Source organism: Balaenoptera physalus, assembly GCF_965194825.1.
Source record: "Balaenoptera physalus genome assembly, chromosome: 3".
Lineage (NCBI taxonomy): Eukaryota > Metazoa > Chordata > Mammalia > Artiodactyla > Balaenopteridae > Balaenoptera > Balaenoptera physalus.
The window spans coordinates 108820711-108842302 of record NC_138890.1 but is presented as its reverse complement, the minus strand read 5'-3'; the positions used below and the strand labels follow the sequence as shown (position 1 = coordinate 108842302).

At 34.7% G+C, this 21592-nt stretch overlaps 2 long non-coding RNA genes across 8 annotated transcripts in view; one reads left to right on the top strand and one right to left on the bottom strand.

Moving 5' to 3' along the window:
• LOC309659018 overlaps positions 1–21592 on the bottom strand; it is a 219814-nt gene that overhangs the window by 67037 nt on the left and 131185 nt on the right. The window lies entirely within an intron of this gene.
• The window catches only part of LOC309659051, a 209880-nt gene that overhangs the window by 102688 nt on the left and 85600 nt on the right, over positions 1–21592 (top strand). The window lies entirely within an intron of this gene.

The window sequence follows — 21592 nt, the reverse complement described above, 5'->3', positions numbered from 1 at the left end:
TTATCTATTTGATGAATTTTCCCCAGTCTCCTTCCTACAGTTAATAACCAAAATGATGTTTCTTCATATGGTTCAACAATTCAAAGGAAAACAACACCTTAACTTTACTTAGACTTAAACTTAAAAAGTAACAGTACATTATTCTTTTGTATTTCCACCTCCAGCAAAGAGAAAATCAATGTCTCTGACTGAGAAAAAAAAAAAAAAACACTAAAATTATTTTTTAAATTTAAAAACGTTTTAAATATCAGATTTTAAAATGCAAAAATATAACTGAATCACTTTGCTGTACACCTGAAACTAAAAGAACATTGTAAATTAGCTATACTTCAATAAAAACAAAACTAAACTAAAATAAAATGCAAAAATATGCTCTAAAATCTGAACTTTATGCTTTCAAATAAAAGCGTCTATTAAGACACATATCTGTTTTACAAAAAAATATGTTTAAATTAGGAATTCAACATGGAAATACCTGTCAACACAGGATATAGTGGTATTTTTTAAAGTGGTTATTATTCTCTGACTCATGTAAATCTTAGGTATAAATCCAAGTCTTTCTCATGAAATTCTACTATATTATTGTATTATTCTACATCTAAATTAATAATAGAATAAATTTACCACATAACAAAAAAAAAACTTTCAATATATAGTCAACAAATTACCCAAAATGTAGATGTTACAGGTGAGAATGGGGAAAAAATTAAAATATGATACCATCCCTGGACAAAAAAAAGTTTTTCTTCAGCCCTCTCCTACTGATTCCCACACCTACTTCTGTTAGACACCTACCATCTTAGAGACCTCTGGCTCCATTAGAGATCTAGACACCATCAGCTTTATTCTAAGTCAGCTGTCAGGCTAGTTAAAAATTTATTTAATAAATAAGCATCTCTATTTATTATTCCTTCTGGAGTACTTATGCTTTAAGAGACTTTGCTTGCTAAACTAAATAAATGTATCAAAAAGGGGAGATATAGGGAATGTACTAGAAAAAGATCCATTTTTGGAGCAGCTTTTCCCATGCATCAAAATCAAAATGGTATAGATGCACCTCAGGAGGCAACAGCCACACCATCAAAGTATTTCTAATACCAAAGAAGAGTAATTTATAGTTAATGTATTTTAATATGGTAATCACCATGTTCATTTTAACACTTAGATTATTAAAAAAAAGAGGCAGATAAGGTATTAGAATAGAAAGGAAAAAAGAATCAAAATTTTATAAAAGATAAGAAAGAAATTATGTCTAGTTCAATTTTGAATTAATATCAAACCATAATTCATTCATTAACATCCAACTAATCTACAACTTACTCTGTAGAAAAAACTAAACATTGGTAACCATATCCTATAAACATTATAATGCAAAGTTTCTGGACTTTATGAAAAAATTAAATAATGCTTTGCATTGTTACTGGTACAAGTGCAGATCACTAGGAATTCTATAAACTTAAAATAGAATGCCTCTTTTTAAATGAAATCTATGGCTTTAAAAGAGAATCCTTCAAATAGATTTTTTTTGTTCCCTTTGTTCAGTACTCAGCACACTCTTAAACAAAAACATTTGACTAAAAATAAGGTGATGTAGGCAGTAATGGCCCATCTATAATGTAAGACCCTATTTCCTGAAATAACTCTTAATTCTGCACAAAATACCTAGCCATTAATTTACTGAAATTGAACTAACACTAGTAAATACCTTGGTGCTTCATTTTAAAGATAATAAAATTGTCCTTTTAATAAAAGCAAATATGGTTTTGTTTTATGGTGAAGACTCCACAGACATAATGAGAATAAAGATAAGAAAATGATTCTGTGGTTGTGGACAGGCAAAGTTAACTGAAAACATAGAAAATCAAGTCCAAATCTTGATAGTGTGAAGGGAGATGACCCAGTGTGTGATGTAGGGAGCTTAGTCTCAGAGGAAGAGAGAAATGAGTGGATTCCCTGATACTAGAACAGGTTAGCACTATGGGATAGCATTTAATATCAAATGAACCATCACCAATCACCAATCTCCCACTGTCACCTTACTCAGTGAAAATAACTGAGCTATATGGAGCCTAAGAGATAAAGAAAGAATAAGAAAGGTGGAAATAGGAGAGAGACACGGAGAAAGAGTGAAAAACTACCCTCCATTGGAATGAATAGAATTACCAAGCTACAGAGGCAAGGCCAGACTAGCTCTGCACACCTGACATCAGCAGGGGCTCAATGTAAGCCTGAAGAAATGCCCCCAGGTATGCAAGTGTGAAGAGAGGGTAATATACCATACTTCTTTTGCTTTCTCATGGATTGGCCATCCCTCCATAAACTGAGAAAGTAGCTTGTGTGTTACATGTGTTTCCTGAAAATCAACAATGAAAACATGTAAAATAGTAAAATTACCATCAGGGAGAATTTGGACTGTACCTCCTGGTTGCTTTTCCTGTGGAAAATCTTATGAACAAAGAAATGGGGGACTACTGCTTTTCTCACCTAGGTCAAAAATCATATGCTTCCATCTTATCCATGACAGGAACTTAAAATATCAGATGTATCCACCCAGTTTGTATTAGGACTATGTTGTAACCTTTGAAAACAGGCGTTTTCCTACTTTAAAACTGTCCCAGAGAAAGATGCTTTTAGATCTACAGCAGAAAAGTTCTTTCTCCCAATCTTTCAGAATTCATACCCTGAAAAGCATACAGTGAAGAAGATCTTTCTTCTCTATAAACAAGTCTCTCAAGGAGCTCATCCTTTGCCTTGATTTTTCTTCAGTGCAGACAAGGTTTTCATAGACAACATTCAAATTACCCCCTGAGCCTTCAGTACTCTATACTAAGAGTTTTCTGAATATTTTAACATTTTGATTAAATGCCTACATATTTTCCAATCACTTTAATGATTAAACAAAACACTGTGAAAAAAATTGCAATCACATAATTTATTACTTATCTATAATAAATTGACTCAAATTTGATTTCTTTGTTTCAAATGTATCCAGGCAATTTGTTTCCACAATTACTAAATTTAAAAAAGTAAACATTTTCTTATCAAAGTGTCAATAAATATATATATATATATTTCAATTATGCTTCAAAAATACATCCAGGAGTACATTTGTAAATAAGATGTTTAGCTACACATTTTATTAATTTTGCCATTTTGAGTTTGGCAAGCCAGTTTTTCAAAGCACTGGTGTGTGAAAAAAGGGCTTATTTTTGTGCTTTTTTATATAATAAGTTTCAGCTGATGAGTTATTTCACGCAAATAATTAAATACCAAATTACAATATGTGGTGAGTAGAAAATTACTAATAGAATATGCCTATCAAATCTGAGGAATATTAAAATGTGCATATGGGTTCAGTTCAGTTAACAGAAAAATTGGATTCCAATCATTTACTCTTGATAGCAATTTTGCCCTCTGTTCTTAGGTTCACCTGATATAACATTACAAGACAAGCTATATTTGCAAAATACCACCTGGGATCATGCCTTGCACAAAATCCATTATTTTCTCAATAGTTTTATGAATGTTTTGTACATTATTTGAAAAGTACACAGTTGACATGTAACCAAGGGATTCTGTTTCTGCAACTTTTCAATAAAAAGTGGCACAGCTAAAAATCAGAATATAAGAAGGTTTCTATGGAGAAATATATCAAAGTAGCCGATTAAAAATGGAAAGACTTTTTACCCTTCATAAATTCTCATCTAATCTCTATGAAAGTTGAAATACTAATTAACATAATAATTGTTTAAGGGCAGTTAAAAAATAATATTTTCACATTAATCCTTCCATTTAAATAAAGGCTTTTTCACACTTGCTACTCAGGCTATTATGTACTTTCATTAATTTCATTTCTTGTCAGAAAAAAAGACTGTGGCTTTAGTAATGGTAATACAGGGCCTGAAAACATTACCAATGCTATATAAATAGATGTACACTGGGAAGAAAACAATTTTTAGGTATTGTTATTGTATGTTATAATAATGACACCTCTCACAAAACACCATTCATATTTTTTAGCAAATATGATCTTCATTATATTTATTTAGTCTTACTCTATCCTAAACTATGGAAACAATATTCCATGGATATCTTCAAAAATGCATATTATTTAGTCACAAAGGGAGCTGTATATGAGAGAAGTGAGAGATTAGAGTAATTCTATCAATTTATCATAAAAGAAATCATTACTGTCTTCCATACAATGAATTAATGTTGTCACTTTTGTACACATATAAATTAAGTGACATAATTATATAAGCTAATACTCAGTAGGTACTTTTTTAAAGGTTTTAGCCATATTATCTCTTTTAATATCAAAACAATCTTATGATGTAGGTACTACTATTTTTTTTCCATTTCACAGATAAAGAGATTGAGGCCCAGAATTTCAATTTCTTTGAAACTTTTAAAAGGAAAATCTAAAACTACTTGTAAATTTTTCATATTAATCAAGAATAGCATAGTATCTTATCCTCAGTGGATACTCAATAACTAAACATTTCTGTGTCTTCTAAGAATGTTCCACAGGACCCTGGTTTGAGGAATACTAATAAGTATTGCATGAAAATTATTGCAGCATCCAATATATTTGGAAAGTTTTAGTCAAAATTAAAAATGGTTTCTTTTATGTAGGACTCCTGAGAACCCAAAGTATGACAATGTATTAAGAAGAGTATGATTTGCTCTATTTTTCAAAATTGTAAAATTAGAGAACCTTCCTTTTTCAGGCCTTCTCTCTTGAAGAACTAGCATTTGGCAAAACATTTTCAGGACATTGCTTTAAATTTTTGTATATTCTAGTGATTACTTATATGTTCTTTGAAAGTGTTAGGTCTTGGAAAACAATGTGTCATTTAAATTTGCAGTCTTTGTGCCTGATTCTTTGCCTTATGAGGGAAGAAAATTGATCATAAACCTACAGATTTCCATAATAAATGGAAAATGTTCACTGCTCATGTCTAATGTTTGGTGTGTTTTAGTCAGGCATTTTAGTTGTAAGCCACAGAAACAGATTCAAGTTGATTTTGGCAGAAAAGGAATGTACTAAAAAGATATTAGTAGCTCAGACAATCACAGGAGAACTGGAGAACCAGGCTCAGAAACAGCTTAAGATAATGCTTAAGATAATGCCATAGAACTGCTGCCATGCAACCAGTTCCAGTGCAGGACCACTGCTAAGACTAGCATTACTGCTGTGCGACAGTGACAGCTGACAATGGGTGCTACAACTGGTACTGCTGTTACTCTTGCCCCAGAAACTCAATAATGTTTTCACAGACTCCACCATCAGGAGGAAATTTCTAGTTTCCTCTTGTTTGTTCCTAGCTTCTGAATCAAACTCTGGGGTAGATCCATTTGATTGGTGGATCCACGGACACATACCTATAACCTAGCTGAAGGGAGGCTGGAAAAGAAAGTATTTGACAATTTCATATTCCAGCCTCCCATCAAAACTCATAATGTGAGGAATTCCTCGATCCCTAGGAAGGAGTTCAGGTTCTAAATAGTTAAAATGGATTAGAAATATTCACCATATGGAGGCACAAATCTTCTGTGTAACTTGAGCTCTAATGGCTATGGCTTGCTTTCACCTCTAGCCCTCCATTTTCTAATTTGTTGAAGCTATGGAATTCTACAAAGATCTCTTCTCTTTAATTCACATATATAGCATTTGTACGCTTATCAGGCATGCCTAAGTCCTGTAACGGGAGCTTGAAGCTCCTAACATGGTGCTTAAGTTAGATAAAGATATTTTTGTCTAAACATATTATTGGAAACTAAAACTATAATCAAGTGATAAGCCTCTGAAAATGTATCTTCTAGTTTATCTGCTTTGGGAAAACATAATCTATTTTCTACTCTCATCTCCTACCCCAAGGTAGAGATCAATGATTAATTGAAGCTTATGTCCAAACATCCAAAACTGGAGAGGAAACTCAACGGAGTAATTCTTGGCCATAGGAACTAGAAATTCCACATGTGGAATTTACTGCCACTTTAGTCTGAACACCATGTCTCTAATAATTTCGTTAGAATTGATGAAACTCTCTGACTGAAGAACCCAATCAGAATAGCAGTCATAGAACATGTCATACTATAATCCACTATTAAAATCTATTTTGTGATGAGAGTCAATATTTGACAGGGAATACGCATTTTGAAAAGTATTTTGTTCAAAGAATGAGTGACTATGGATTGGTGACCATTAGTCTCTGTTGAGGAGAGAAAACAAAGATGTTAATCACTCCCAAGAATATAGCCAAGATCACATCTAATGACAATCTCTCCATATGCATTCTAGTGCCTTACCATTCTGGGTAGTTTCCAAACAAATGTTACCCAGGGATAAATATTTGGTGGGTATATTGAGTACAGCATTTAGACTTATTAGTCTCCATCAGGTTAAGCAGGAAAACAACAGGTGTGTGTTAATGTCATGATTTTTCTTACCTATCAAATGTCTCAAGTGTTAGGCACAGCCCTCAAGAAAGTGAGGTGGTACTCCAGGGACAATTATATTTACAACCCATTCATGAGATACCAAAGTATCCAATATGGTACTCAATTAATCTATATTACTTTATGCAATAATTTTCAAAAAGAAATTTTTTTCTATAAGATAATACAATCTACCATCCCCTATCTCTATCTTTTTAGACTCTATGGGTCCCAATTATAGAGGACATTATAGTGTGCCATTGCAGCACACACACATACACATACACTCCCTAGATTTTGGTGGCTACCTTCTTTATTGTGAGATTATAACATGAGCGCCCATTATTTTGATTCAGAACCTCTCCCTGCAGGGAACTTCCTTCCACACAAAAATGAAAGTGGCCCTCAATTTTACATGCTCTTCACCAAAAGTTTCCTGTGTTAGAGACTATATTTCCTATAGTCTGTAGGTGGATCATTACCTTGTGCCTGAACTACAGGAAACAGTCCATTCAGTTAAATCTAGCTTCCTCACCTCATATAGAAATAGAAAGATAGGGATGGGACAGACTGTTCTGTTTATTTAAAACATCTTTCTTTACTCTCCTTGAGGGCAGTACTCGAGAAGTACAGTTATATAGGAAATGTTTTACTGAAGCCATGGGGAAATTTTTTTTATTTTTTAACATCTTTATTGGAGGATAATTACTTTACAATGGTGTGTTAGTTTCTGCTTTATAACAAAATGAATCAGCTATACATATACATATATCCCCATATCTCTTCCATCTTGCGTCTCCCTCCCTCCCACCCTCCCTATCCCACCCCTCTAGGTGGTCACAAAACACCGAGCTGATCTCCCTGTGTTATGCGGCTGCTTCCCACTAGCTATCGGTTTTACATTTGGTAGTGTATATATGCCCATGCCACTCTCTAACTTCGTCCCAGCTTACCCTTCCCCCTCCCTGTGTCCTCACATTCCTTCTCTAGTAGGTCTGCGTCTTTATTCCCATCCTGCCTCTAGGTTCTTCATGACCATTTTTTTTTTTTTTAGATTCCATATATATGTGTTAGCATATGGTATTTCACAGGGAAAATTTAAAGCTGTTCTTAAAATAAAACTTTTCTTAATCCAAAAACAGTCACTTAGAAAATCAGGCCCTTCACAATTTCCCTTTAAATCTCTTTATTCTCTTCCACACATTCCCACTACCAATTGGGTTTCTTTTATAGGCTCCTTAGCACCCTGAAAAGCAACACCTTTAGAAAATTTCTCTCTACAATTCTCTAGTCATCTGTTTAGAAATATCTGCAACAGAAAATGGTTTTGCTGCCTGGATTCTTTCCCTTCCTTCTTTAGTTCATTTCCTCAATCTGAGTAGCTTAAATTCTAATTAGCACACTCAAAGGCTTCATCATAAGAACAAGATAAATATTGGGAAGGGACCAGGTGCTGAATGATATGTTCCTTTAGATAGGATCTCCTCTCTTAGTCTCCTCTCCAGTTTAATTTGAAGACCTGGGTTTTTATTAGCTGATACCCCTTTTGTGTTCAGCATGTTCACAATATTATAAGGAAATATATAAATTATTAAGAGAGAAAAATATAACTTAAAATGAAAAAGATATTTTCTAAAAATCATCTATTCTGAAATGCCCTTTGCCATTCCACAAACGAAGTCACAATGTTATGTAGAGTCAAGTTTAAATTATTTCCTTCTTCCTCCTTAAGACTGACAGAATGAGAAGGACATTTTATGGGACACCTATAACTGCTCTTCCCTTTGAAATTAGCCAGAACTGGAGATGTTCTCCCTCTGTCATCTTTCCTGGAAATATCATCAGTTTTGTTTTTTAAAGCAGTAAGCTGAAAATTACTCATACAGAACCAAAGACCAGTACTGACAACAAATGTCCAATGAGGAAGAAATAATGATTTTTTTTTTGCAACAGTGAAGAAAAATGATTATGTCTATAGGTAATGATTTTTTTTAAACATCTTTATTGGAGGATAATTGCTTTACAATGGTGTGTTAGTATCTGCTGTATAACAAAGTGAATCAGCTATACATATACATTTATCCCCATTTCTCCTCCCTCTTGCATCTCCCTCCCACCCTCCCTATCCCACCTCTCTAGGTGGACACAAAGCACCAAGCTGATCTCCCTGTGCTATGCAGCTGCTTCCCACTAGCTATCATTTTACATTTGGTAGTGTATATATGTCAATGCTACTCTCTCACTTCATCCCAGCTTACCCTTTCCCCTCTCCATGTCCTCAAGTCCATGCTCTACATCTGCATCTTTATTCCTGTCCTGCCCCTAGGTTCTTCAGAACCTTTTTTTTTTCTTTTTAGATTCCATATATATGTGTTTGCATATAGTATTTGTTTTTCTCTTTCTGACTTATTATCAAAATGTTCCATTAACTTGGTCTCAGGGAAAATTATTGCATACATATTATCTCGGTGTTCAAAGTCATTAAAACATCTAAAAAGATTATTTCTCAAAACAACTTGTTTAATTATTGACAAAGTAATTAACTAAAATAAACAATTTCAAATTCATTCTCTCATGTCTTATTTACATAAGATTTATTATTGTTTCATTTCCTTGTCATTGCAAAGCTACAACTGAAAAATACGGCTAAAGCATGGGACAAATTTTCAATTTTTTCCAAATTTAATGCAAAGAGAAAATATGGATTTTAAAAACAAATGAAGGGGGGACCTTCAAGATGGCAGAGGAGTAAGACATAGAGATCACCTTCCTCCCCACAAATACATCAGATATACAGCTACATGTGGAACAACTCCTACAGAACACCTACTGAACACTGGCAGAAGACCTCAGACTTCCCAAAAGGCAAGAAACTCCCCATGTACCTGGGTAGGGCAAATGAAAAAAAAGAAAAAACAGAGACAAAAGAATAAGGATGGGACTTGCACCTCTGGGAGGGAGCTGTGAAGTAGGAAAAGTTTCCACACACTGGGAAGCCCCTTCACTGGTGGAGACATGAAGTGCGTGGGGGAAAGCTTCAGAGCCACGGAGGAGAGCACAGCAACAGGGGTACAGGGGGCAAAGCAGAGAGATTCCCACACAGAGAATCCATGCCGACCAGCACTCACCAGCTTGAGAGGCTTTTCTGCTCACCCACCAGGGTGGGTGGGGGCTGGGAGCTGAGGCTCAGGCTTCGGAAGTCAGACCCCAAGGAGAGGACTGGAGTTGGCTGCATGAAGACAGCCTGACAGGGTTAGTGCACCACAGCTAGCTGGGAGGGACTCCAGGAAAAAGCCTGGACCTGCCTAAGAGGCAAGAGACCATTGTTTCAGGGTGCACGAAGAGAGGGGATTCCTTCCCTGTCTGCCCACAGAAGGCAGAGCACCACTTAAACAAGCTCCAGTGATGGGCACGAGCCACGGCTATCGGCTCGGACCACAGAGATGGGCATGAAACTCTAACACTGCTGCTGCAGCCACCAAGAAGCATATGTGCAAGCACAGGTCACTCTCCACACACCACAGAAGCCTGGGCAGCCTGCCACTGCCAGGGTCCCGTGATCCAGGGACAACTTCTCCGGGAGAACACATGGCGTGCCTCAGGCTGTTGCAATGTCACGCTGGCCTCTGCTGCCGCAGGCTCACCCTGCATTCTGTACCCATCCCTCCCCCGGGCCTGAGTGAGCCAGAGACCCCGAATCAGCTGCTGCTTTAATCCTGTCCTGTCTGAGCGAAGAACAAACGCCCTCAGGCGACCTATATGCAGAGGCGGGGCCAAATCCAAAGCTGAACCCCAAGAGCTGTGCCAACAAAGAATAGAAAGGGAAATCTCTCCCAGCAGCCTCAGGAGCAGTGGATTAAATCTCCACAATCAACTTGATGTACCCTGCATCTGTGGAATACCTGAATAGAAAATGAATCATCCCAAAATTGAGGTGGTGGACATTGGGAGCAACTGTAGACTGGGGGTTTGCTGTCTGTGACTGACTTGTTTCTGATCTTTATGTTTATCTTAGTATAGTTTTTAGTGCTTGTTATCATTGGTCGGTTTGTTTAATGGTTTGGTTGCTCTCTTTTTTTATTATTACTACTTTTTTATTTTAATAGTTTTAAAAATGTATTTGTTATAATAATTTTTTAAATTTTTAAAAATTTATTGTTATCATTTTTTTTCTTTTTTTCTCTCTTTGCTTCTAGGCCTTGCTGCTGACAGTGTCCTGGTGCTCCAGCCTGGTGTCAGGCCTGAGCCTCTGAGGAGGGAGAGCAAAATTCAGGACATTGGACCACCAGAGACCTCCCGGCCCATGTAATATCATCGGTGAGAGCTCTCCCAGAAATCTCCATCTCAACACTAAGACCCAGCTCCATTCAATGGCCAGCAAGATCCAGTGCTGGATGCCCCATGCCAAACAACCAGCAAGCTAGGAACAGAACACCACCCATTAGCAAAGAGGCTGCCTAAAAACATACTAAGTTCACAGACACCCAAAAACACACCATGAGACGCAGCCCTGCCCACCAGAAAGCAAGATCCAGCCTCAGCCACCAGTACCTAAGCACCAGTCCAGTTCCACCAGGAAGCCTACACAAGCCACTGAATCAACCTTACCCACTGGGGGCAGACACTAAAAACAACAGAAACTATGAACCTCAAGCCTGAGAAAAGGAGACCCAAACACAGTAAGTTAAACAAAATGAGAAGACAGAGAAATAAGCAGCAGATGAAGGAGCAAGGTAAAAAGCCACCAGACCAAACAAATGAAGAGGAAATAGGCAGCCTACCTGACAAAGAAATCAGAGTAATGATAGAAGATATGATCCAAAATCTTGTAAAAAGAATGGAGAAAATACAAGAAATGTTTAACAAGGATGTAGAAGACCTAAAGAGCAAACAAGCAATGATGAAAAAAAAATAAATGAAATTAAAAATTCTCTAGAAGGAATCAATATCAGAATAACTGAGGCACAAGAACGGAAAAGTGACCTGGAAGATAAAATAGTGGAAATAACTACAACAGAGCAGAATAAACAAAAAAGAATGAAAAGAATTGAGGACAGTATCAGAGACCTCTGGGACAAATTTAACACACCAACATTCGAATTATGGGGTCCCAGAAGAAGAAGAGAAAAAGAAAGGGTCTGGGAAAATATTTGAAGGATTATAGTTGAATACTTCCCTAACATGGGAAAGGAAATTGTCAATCAAGTCCAGGAAGCGCAGAGAGTCCCATACAGGATAAATCAAAGGAGAAACAGGTCAAGACACATATTAACCAAACTATCAAAAATTAAATACAAATAAAAAATATAAAAGCAGCAAGGGAAAAACAACAAATAACATACAAGGGAAGTTTTGGAAGTTTTAGCCATGGCAATGAAGAAAAAGAAATGAAAACATCCAAATTTGAAAAGAAGTAAAAATGTCACTGTTTGCAGATGACATGATAGTATACACAGAGAATCCTTAAGATGCTACCAGAAAGGTACTAAGAGCTAATCAATGAATTTGGTAAAGTAGCAGGATGCCAAATTGATGCACAGAAATCTCTTGCATTCCTGTACAGGAATGATGAAAAATCTGAAAGAGAAATTAAGGAAACACTCCCATTTACCATTGCAATAAAAAGAATAAAATACCTAGGAAAAAACTGACCTAAGGAGACAACAGACCTGTATGCAGAAAATTATAAGACACTAATGAAAGAAATTAAAGATGATAAAAACAGATGGAGAGATATACCATGCTCTTGGATTGGGAGAATCAACATTGTGAAAATGACTACACTACCCAAAGCAATCTACAGATTCAATGCAATCCCTATCAAACTACCAATGGCATTTTCCACAGAACTAGAACAAAAAATTTCACAATTTGTGTGGAAACACAAAAGACCCTGAATAGCCAAAGCAATCTTGAGAAAGAAAAACGGAGCTGGAGAAATCAGGCTCCTGGACTTCAGACTATACTACAAAGCTACAATAATCAAGACAGTATAGTACTGGCAGAAAAACGAAAATATAGATCAATGGAATAGAATAGAAAGCCCAGAGATAAACCCACACACACATGGTCACCATATCTTTGATAAAGGAGGCAAGAATATACAATGGAGAAAAGACAGCCTCTTCAATAAGTGTGCTGGGAAAACTGGACAACTGCATGTAAAAGAATGAAATTAGAACACTTCCTAACACCATACACAATAAATTCAAAATGGATTAAAGACCTAAATGTAAGTCAAAACACTATAAAACTCTTAGACGAAATCATAGGAAGAACACTCTATGACATAAATCACAGCAAGATCGTTTTTGACCCACCTCCTAAAGAAAAGGAAACAAAAATAAAGAAATGGGACCTAATGAACCTTAAAACCTTTTGCACAGCAAAGGAAATCATAAACAAGACTAAAAGACAACCCTTAGAATGGGAGAATATATTTGCAAATGAAGTAACTGACAAAGGATTAATCTCCAAAATTTACACACAGCTCATGCAGCTCAATATCCAAAAAACAAACAACCCAATCCATAATAGGCAGAAGACCTAAATAGACATTTCTCCAAAGATATATAGACTGCCAACAAACACGTGAAAGGATGCTCAACATCACTAATCATTAGAGAAATGTAAATCAAAACTACAATGAGTCACCTCACACCGTTCAGAATGGCTATCATCAAAAATCTACAAACAATAAATGCCAGAGAGGGTGTGGAGAAAAGGGAACCCTCTTGCACTGTTGGCAGGAATGTAAATTGATTCAGCCACTGTAGAGAACAGTATGGAGGTTCCTTACAAAACTAAAAATAGAACTACCATATGACCCAGCAATCCCACTTCTGGGCATATACCCTGAGAAAACCATAATTCAAAAAGAATCATGTACCACAATGTTCATTGAAGCACTATTTGCAATAGCCAGGACATGGAAGCAACCTAAATGTCCATCAACAGGTGAATGGATAAAGAAGATGTGGCACATATATACAATGGCCATAAAATGAAACAAAATTGAGTTATTTGTAGTGAGGTGGATGGACCTAGAGTCTGTCATACAGAGTAAAGTAAGTCAGAAAGAAAAACCTAATTCCATATGATAACACATGTATATGGAATCTAAAAAAAAAATAATGGTTCTGATATATCTAAGGGTAGGGCAGGAATAAAGACGCAGATGTAGAGAATGGACTTGAGGACATGGGGAGGGGGAAGGTTAATCTGGGATGAAGTGAGAGAGTAGCAGCACTGACATATTTACACTAAGATAGCTAGTGGGAAGCAGCTGCATAGCACAGGGAGATCAGCTCGGTGCTTTGTGACCACCTAGAGGGGTGGGATAGGGAGGGTGGGAGGGAGGGAGATGCAAGAGGGAGTGGATATGGGGATATATGTATACATATAGCTGATTCACTTTGTTATACAGCACAAACTAACTCAACATTGTAAAGCAATTATATTCCAATAAAGAGGTTAAAAAAAATTAAAAAACACAAGATGTTACAAGTCAATAAATCAATACCTTTAAAATTCAAAGGAGAAAAAGTGCATTTTAAGTTCCTAGTCACCAAAAGACACTTATAATTCAAATTAATAGGATTTACAATGTCATTTCATGCACATAGAAATTATGATAAGTAAAAATGTGTTGCAGAGCTAAATCACATTGAAATTTTTATGTGGTTATAAAAGGGCTCTAAAGAGAGTTAGTCTGGGTTCAATCTCAGCTCTGCCATTTTCTAACTGCCTGGCTTTGGCATGTTAAACTCTCTGTGTCTCAGTTTTCTCCTGTAAAGTGGAGATAATAAGGCTGTTGTAATGATTATATAAGTTTATACATAGAGGCACTTGAAAAGTACCTGGCAAACAGGAAGAAGTACAAAAGTGTTGTTATTGTTATGTGTTGTTGCTGTTGTTTGCATTTGCAATACGACACACTATAAGATAATTGAACATAATATTAAATAAACTATTAGAGAGAAAGATACATGGCTCATCTTTCTTTAAATTCTAAAAAATGCATCATGGGAAAAAATACATTAATAATGGCAGGTTCTTGATATGACTGGCTTTTGAAAATAACATTATTTTTGTGTAATTACAAAAATAAATGTCTGATACCTCAAGCATTTAGACCACAAGTCATTTGTAATCATACAAGAAGATACAACATCATGAACAGCAACTGTGGAAAATATGTTTCATTCAGAGGACCTAAGATGGATGGGTCCAAATTTACCACAGTAGTGTGATGCTACATGATGCTAGAATTTAGCATAGTAAAGACAAACCTTAGTGTATACTTAAATGGAAGTTCCAGAGAACACACACTATGATGCACAATTCCTCAAAAGGAGATGAAAAATAGGGTTTAACATTTGGCAAAAATGCTTAAATGTTTCATTGGGCTACAAGGTTAATTACGAAGAACAATTAATTGTTACAACCCAAAGGGAGAGGACTCTTCAGAAAGACTAACTGTGGTATTTTTCTGCTTACTAACCCAAACACTTTTAACATTTTCACTTTCTCATTGTCCCTTATTTATTTTTTTTTAAATTTTTAAAATTAATTTTTATTGGAGTAAAGGTTCTTTACAATGTTGTGTTAGTTTCTATTGTACAGCAAAGTGAATCAGTTATATGTATACATACGTCCGCTCTTTTTTGGATTTCCTTCCCATTGAGGTCACCACAGAGCACTGAGGTGTGTTACCTGAGCTATACAGTAGGTTCTCATTAGTTATCTATTTTATACATAGTATCGATAGTGTATATATGTCAAACCCAACCTCCTAATTCATCCCACCTCTCTTGCCCCCACTGGTGTCCATACATTTGTTCTCTATGTCTGTGTGTCTATTTCTGCTTTGCAAATAGGATCATCTATACCATTTTTCTAGATTCTTCATATATGTGTTAATATATAATATTTGTTTTTCTCTTTCTGACTTACTTCACTCTGTATGACAGTCTCTAGGTCCATCCACATCTCTGCAAATGACCCAATTTCGTTCCTTTTTATGGCTAATATTCCATTGTATATATGTGCCACATCTTCTTTATCCATTCATCTGTCGATGGACATTTAGGTTGCTTCCATGTCCTGGATATTGTAAGTAGTGCTGCAATGAACATTGGGGTGCATGTGTCTTTTTGAATTATGGTTTTCTCTGGGTATACGCCCAGTAGTGGGATTGCAGGGTCATATGATATTTCTATTTTTAGTTTTTTAAGGAACCTCCATACTGTTCTCCATAGTGGCTGTATCAAAAATAAACTCAAAATGGATTAAAGACCTGAATGTAAGGCCAGACACTATAAGACTCTTAGAGGAAAACATAAGCAGAACACTCTGACATAAATTGCAGCAAGATCTTTTTTGACCCACCTCCTAGAGTAATGAAAGTAAAAACAAAAATAAACAAATGGGACTTAATTAAACTTAAAAGCTTTTGCACAGCAAAGGAAACCATAACAAGATGAAAAGACAACCCTCAGAATGGGAGAAAATATTTGCAAACAAAGAAACTGACAAAGGATTAATTTCCAAAATATACAAACAGCTCATGGAGATCAATGTCAAAAAGCAAACAACCCAATCAAAAAATGGGCAGCAGACCTAAATAGACATTTCTCCAAAGAAGACATACTGATGGCCAACAAACACATGAAAAGATGCTCAACATCACTAATTATTAGAGAAATGCAAATCAAAACTACAATGAGGTATCACCTCATACTGGTCAGAATGGCCATCATTAAAATATCTACAAACAAGAAATGCTGGAGAAGGTGTGGAGAAAAGGGATTCCTCTTGCACTGTTGGTGAAAATGTAAATTGATACAGCCACTATGGAGAACAGTATGGAAGTTCCTTAAAAAATCATTCTCCCTTATTTATTAAATATTATCTGCTCTTAAAAGTCAGTCTCAAAGCCTGTCTCTTCAGAAACCATTGACTATTGCTACCCTTTTCCCCAGGGGATGTCATTGCCCTTATATGAATTCAGACTGCAGCTATTTTCTCTTCATCCATTTAGTCCATTTATTCTGAGCAGCCTTTTACTTTTAGCTAACTTTTCATATGCATGTTTCCTCTGTCATAGATAAAATGTAAGTTCCTTAAGGTCCAAGAAACACTTGAATAGGTTCTATTCCCCTTATTTATCTTGATATCACCTTGAACATTGTAACTTCATCAATGTGTGTTACTTGATGAAAGAAAGGAAAAGAAAAATGAAGAGATTATCCACTTTTTTATATTAAAAAGCCTGGAGTTGTTCATTTGAAGTTAAAACACAATATTATTGCAAATGACTTAATATTTACTACCAGATAGATGACAGTAATAATGTGATTGATATGAAAACAATGTCTTCTAATTTTCAGAGTTAAATACAACATAAAGTAAGAAAAAAAATGAGCCAATTTTTATTATAATATTTGTTTTTAGAGAAAAAAACATTTCTTTTATTTTCAAACTATTGGAAAGAAATTCCAGTTGACTTTCTTTAAGATATTTTTATTGACTTTAACTGATAGATGGCAGCCTGCAAAATTATGCCTGCCTTGTAAGTAGTATTCTGCTTCTATGTCATTCAACCATTAAATGTCCCATAGCCAGGTGACAGTCTCAGCAAAACACATCTAGTATTATATCAAAGCTTGTCATTCTCCTTGCCAAGGGCCTGACCATAAAAGGTGTCTGAATCTGAGCAAGCTACTGAAATTCAATCAAAATAGAAAGTGTGTATTGGGAGACTGGGGACAGTAGAGATCAGAGTGACAGGGAGGGCAGGATTTTATAAGTGCTGCAAAGGGTAAAGACAAATTTCTTTTAATGAAAATAGTTCCTCCTCTTAATTAGAAATAGAATAATTGTTTACAGTATTGCAACTGTATATAAAATATAATATGTATAATTAGTCATTATTCAAATGATTTAGGCTCTCTTAGAGCATTGTGCAACTAATATATAAAAAGACCATGGGAATTTGGAAACGCCAACAGTGGACACAAAGTGGGGAATTCTGTATGATAAATAGAGTATTCTAATAAATGCAGTTAAGACTTTTCTTTTTTTCTTTTTTCCTTCTTCTTTTCAGTCGATGGTATTTGGAAACTGAGGAGGAGTCATTTGGAGAAAAATAAAATTCCATCTATAAATTACACTTATAACACAATAAACCAGAAGTAGTGTAAAGATCAAATATATAAAATGAAACCATGAAAACTTAGAAGAAAACATGGTAAAATGCCTTTATAAATATGGAGTTGGGACTCAAAATTCTAGTTTCCATAAAAGGAAAGATGAATAATTTTAATTACATTAAAAAAATCATTGCATTGCAAAAAAAAGAGTAAAGTCAAAAGACAAATAACAAAGAAAAAGGTTTTATAATGTCTGTTATAGAAATATAGGAATACTATTTCTAATATATAAAATTCCTGGAAATCAAAAAAGAAAATAATACAATAAAAAGTATTGTATGGAATGTACTTAATGAATATAAGGATGTTGGTCCTAATTTTTGATAAAAGTAATTCAAATTAAAACTGTACAGAGTTATCATTTCTTCTCTATCAAGCTGGCAAAAATCCAATGTTAGCACACTTTGTTGCAGTGGCTGTAGGATAAAAAACACTCTCTTCTACAGCTGGAGGGAATGAGAAATGGTACAAATCCACAAAGGGCAATTTAGTAACATACAGCAACATTACAAAAAAACTTACATATTGACTCTGAAAGCGCACTCTAGGAACTTATGAATAAACAAACATATTTGTGAAATGAATGAACAAGGTATTCAATGCAGGGTTGTTTGTAATAGCAAAAAACTAGAAATAACCCAAATGTCCCTCTGTATGTGACTATTTAAATAAATAATGGAAAGTTATGAAAACTAGAATTCCATGGAACTATTACCATAAGAATATATACGGAAATATTTCCATGATATTTCATTAAGTGAAAAAAGCAGGGAGCAGAGCAATATACATTGTACTATTTTTTCTATATAAATTTAAAAAGAAGAAGAACTATGTATTCATATTTACTGGCAATTTTATACATAATATTAAATAATACACAGAAACGCTCTTAGAAATGGTTAACTATTGGGACAGAGAGAAAGAACATTTAAGTGGATAGGAAAAAAATAAATTTTTCATTGATTCAGTTTTATGTTTAAAGAATCATGTGAATATATTGCATATTTTTACAATAGCCTCCTGTTAGTGTATAGAATGTAACATATTGTTTCCTTAAATGATACTTAAAATATTTTGGCTCATATAGAAGATGGCTAGCTATAGAATTGCTTATAGTTTTCATTCCATAATCCTTTAACTCATTTGTTGACTAGGCGTATATAGAACATAGTGCAGGAGGAAATGCTCACTAAATTAGATCATATTACAGGAAAGGAAAACACAGGGAGTACAGTTTTTCATCTCCTGGCAAGACAAAGATTATACCAGTTCTAAGGAGCATCTGTCAGAACCTGTTATCCCTATGCTCAAATAACCTCACTCAAGAGCATCACAAGTATAATGCCAGGTATTTCCATGTCATTTTATAATTTTTAAAGTACTTCCCTTTCAAACATTTATTTAGCCCTGTGACATAAGCAGGAATAATATGGTTATTTCTACTTTCAAAAAGGGAAACAGTTGCAATAGAACACTGAAACATCTTAGTCCAGGTTATTTATACAAAACATAATAGAATTGGGCCTTGAATGTAGATTATCTGACTCCAAATTAGCACTATCAGTCATGTCCAATGGCTCTTGACTCCCAGGGAATAATATCCCAATGCGTTTGGCCAGCACAGAGAGCCCTCCATAACTAGACTCCTATTTTTCCATTGCTGTCATATATATCTATTATGTGTCATCCAGATTGTGGTTTTCTGTTTTTCCACCTTGGATTTTTCGATTGCTCTCACTTAGGATTGCCATGGCCTCAGTTTAGCCACCATTCCACCTCAAATGCTATCTTCTCAATGACATCTTCCCCAATCATTCATTCTGTAATGTAGGTTTTCCTTCACTTAAGATATGAACAATATCATCTTTTATGATCACTTTTTTTTGGCATTTCTTGTCCATCCTTCTAGATTACAAACTGTGTATGGATAGATTTACAGTTTTTTCCATCTTTCTGTTTCCTACAGATCCATAATAAAATTTTGTTGAAGATGAATAAATATTCAGAGACAATAATGAGAGCTTAAAGAAGGATAGATTTAAAGACAGTAGGGTAATATAGAAATGGAAAAAATTAGCAACATGAAAAAAATGATTGAGATGGAGGACAGATTCAATGTGGGGAGATAACAAGGAGTAAAAGAAGGCTGATGAAAAGAATATGTTATTGCTATTAACAGAGAGACTATTTGTAAATAAAAGCTGGTTTCAGAGGAACTTGTCAGGTCCAGTTTGAAATGTCTAAGAAATAGATGGAAATAAAAGATATAACCTCAGGACAAAAATAAGTGCTCCAGGTAAAGAGTTTGTTTTAATCTAAATAGAGAGTATTGTGAAAAATAAGGGAATGAATAAGATCAGAGAAGGAGAGAGTGTACAAAGAGGAAAGAACCCACCCTAGGAAAAACACAGTATTCTCCAACGAGGGTGGGAGGGTAAAACAGGCCCATGAGAGAGACTTATGTACTAGGAGAGGTAAAAAGGAAGGAAAGCAGTGCATTCCAGTGCTACATGCTCTAAGAACTGAGAATTTTTTTACAAGGAGATGAAAGAAGAAGACAACTCTGTCAAATTCCATGGTTCAGGTATAGTTCCATCAGGGTATATGAATGCATGTATGCAGAATATTTTATATATATATATATATGTATATACATATGTGTGTATGTTTATAATATATATGCTAATGGAGGTAAGTATGAATCAGTCATGCCTGTTACTTACCAGCTACTCTAATAAATTTCTTAGTTCTAGAATATAATAACAAAGCATGTTGGAAATTTTTCTATGTCTGTTATTTTTCACCCTAACTTTTACTGTGGAAAGCTAATGCTCATATGCTATTAACTTTGGAACACCATTTGAGACATAATGAGGCTGGATCATTTTGAGAACACCAAGAAAAAAGCTAAGTTTATCACTAATGCATTTAATGGGAAAACTAGCTACCCAATGTTCTCATACATTCATCTTCAGACCTTGAGGTGATTAAACTCTATTAGGAGTACTTTAAAGACAAAAGATGAAACATTCTATTTGAAGCTAAAGGAGCCTACTATATTCAGTGCATTATTATTATTCCATTAGTGTAATGGGGGTTACATGTTTCAAAGAGTAAGACTACTTTATATTAATAGGTGAGATTTTTCCCATTACCTTTTATGTAGGTCCTGTTACAATCCCCTCTCACCCCAATCTCTGCCCACAATAATGAATGAGAATAACAAACTATTCAGACAAGGATAATTGTAATTGAAAATAAATGTCCCTAACAATATTTTATACATTGCTTGAAAGATCTTACATTTTTATGTTTCTTGAATATTTCCTATTCAATGATTACTTAAAAGAAAACAATTCACATATTTTAAAATTCAGCCCTTTCAAAATGGAAAGGAAAGCATGAGATAAACATGTCTATTCCATGCATATCTAATATACTATTGTTTAGATAGAAAAGCACTTTTAGCTTAAAATGAAACACCTTGATCAAAATCTTTAAATGTGACTTTTTTAAGCAGAATTCTGCTCTTTTCTTATTTCCAGTATAATAGCACTCACTCTTTAATAAATCATATAGGTTTTGAGCAGTACTTTACAGAGAAAGGAGAAAATGATTTAGGGAGTATATGTATAGATTTACTGCTTTAGAAGATATTATACTTTTTAATTGTAAGTATGAACAAGTTCACATTTACAATGTATATCTATATTATACATTGTATATATATATTATAGATATGCATATCTATATTATGTCTATGTTATGTATATCAATATTATATATATATATGTATACACATATATAAATAGATAGATCTTATTATTTTCCTTTCTTTTTCTCCTTGCCTCTGCTTTTTTTTTTTTTTTTTTTTTTTTGCCTTCTCTGGTTTTCTTTTCAAAATTCTTTGTGTATGTAAATGACACGAGCATTCTTTG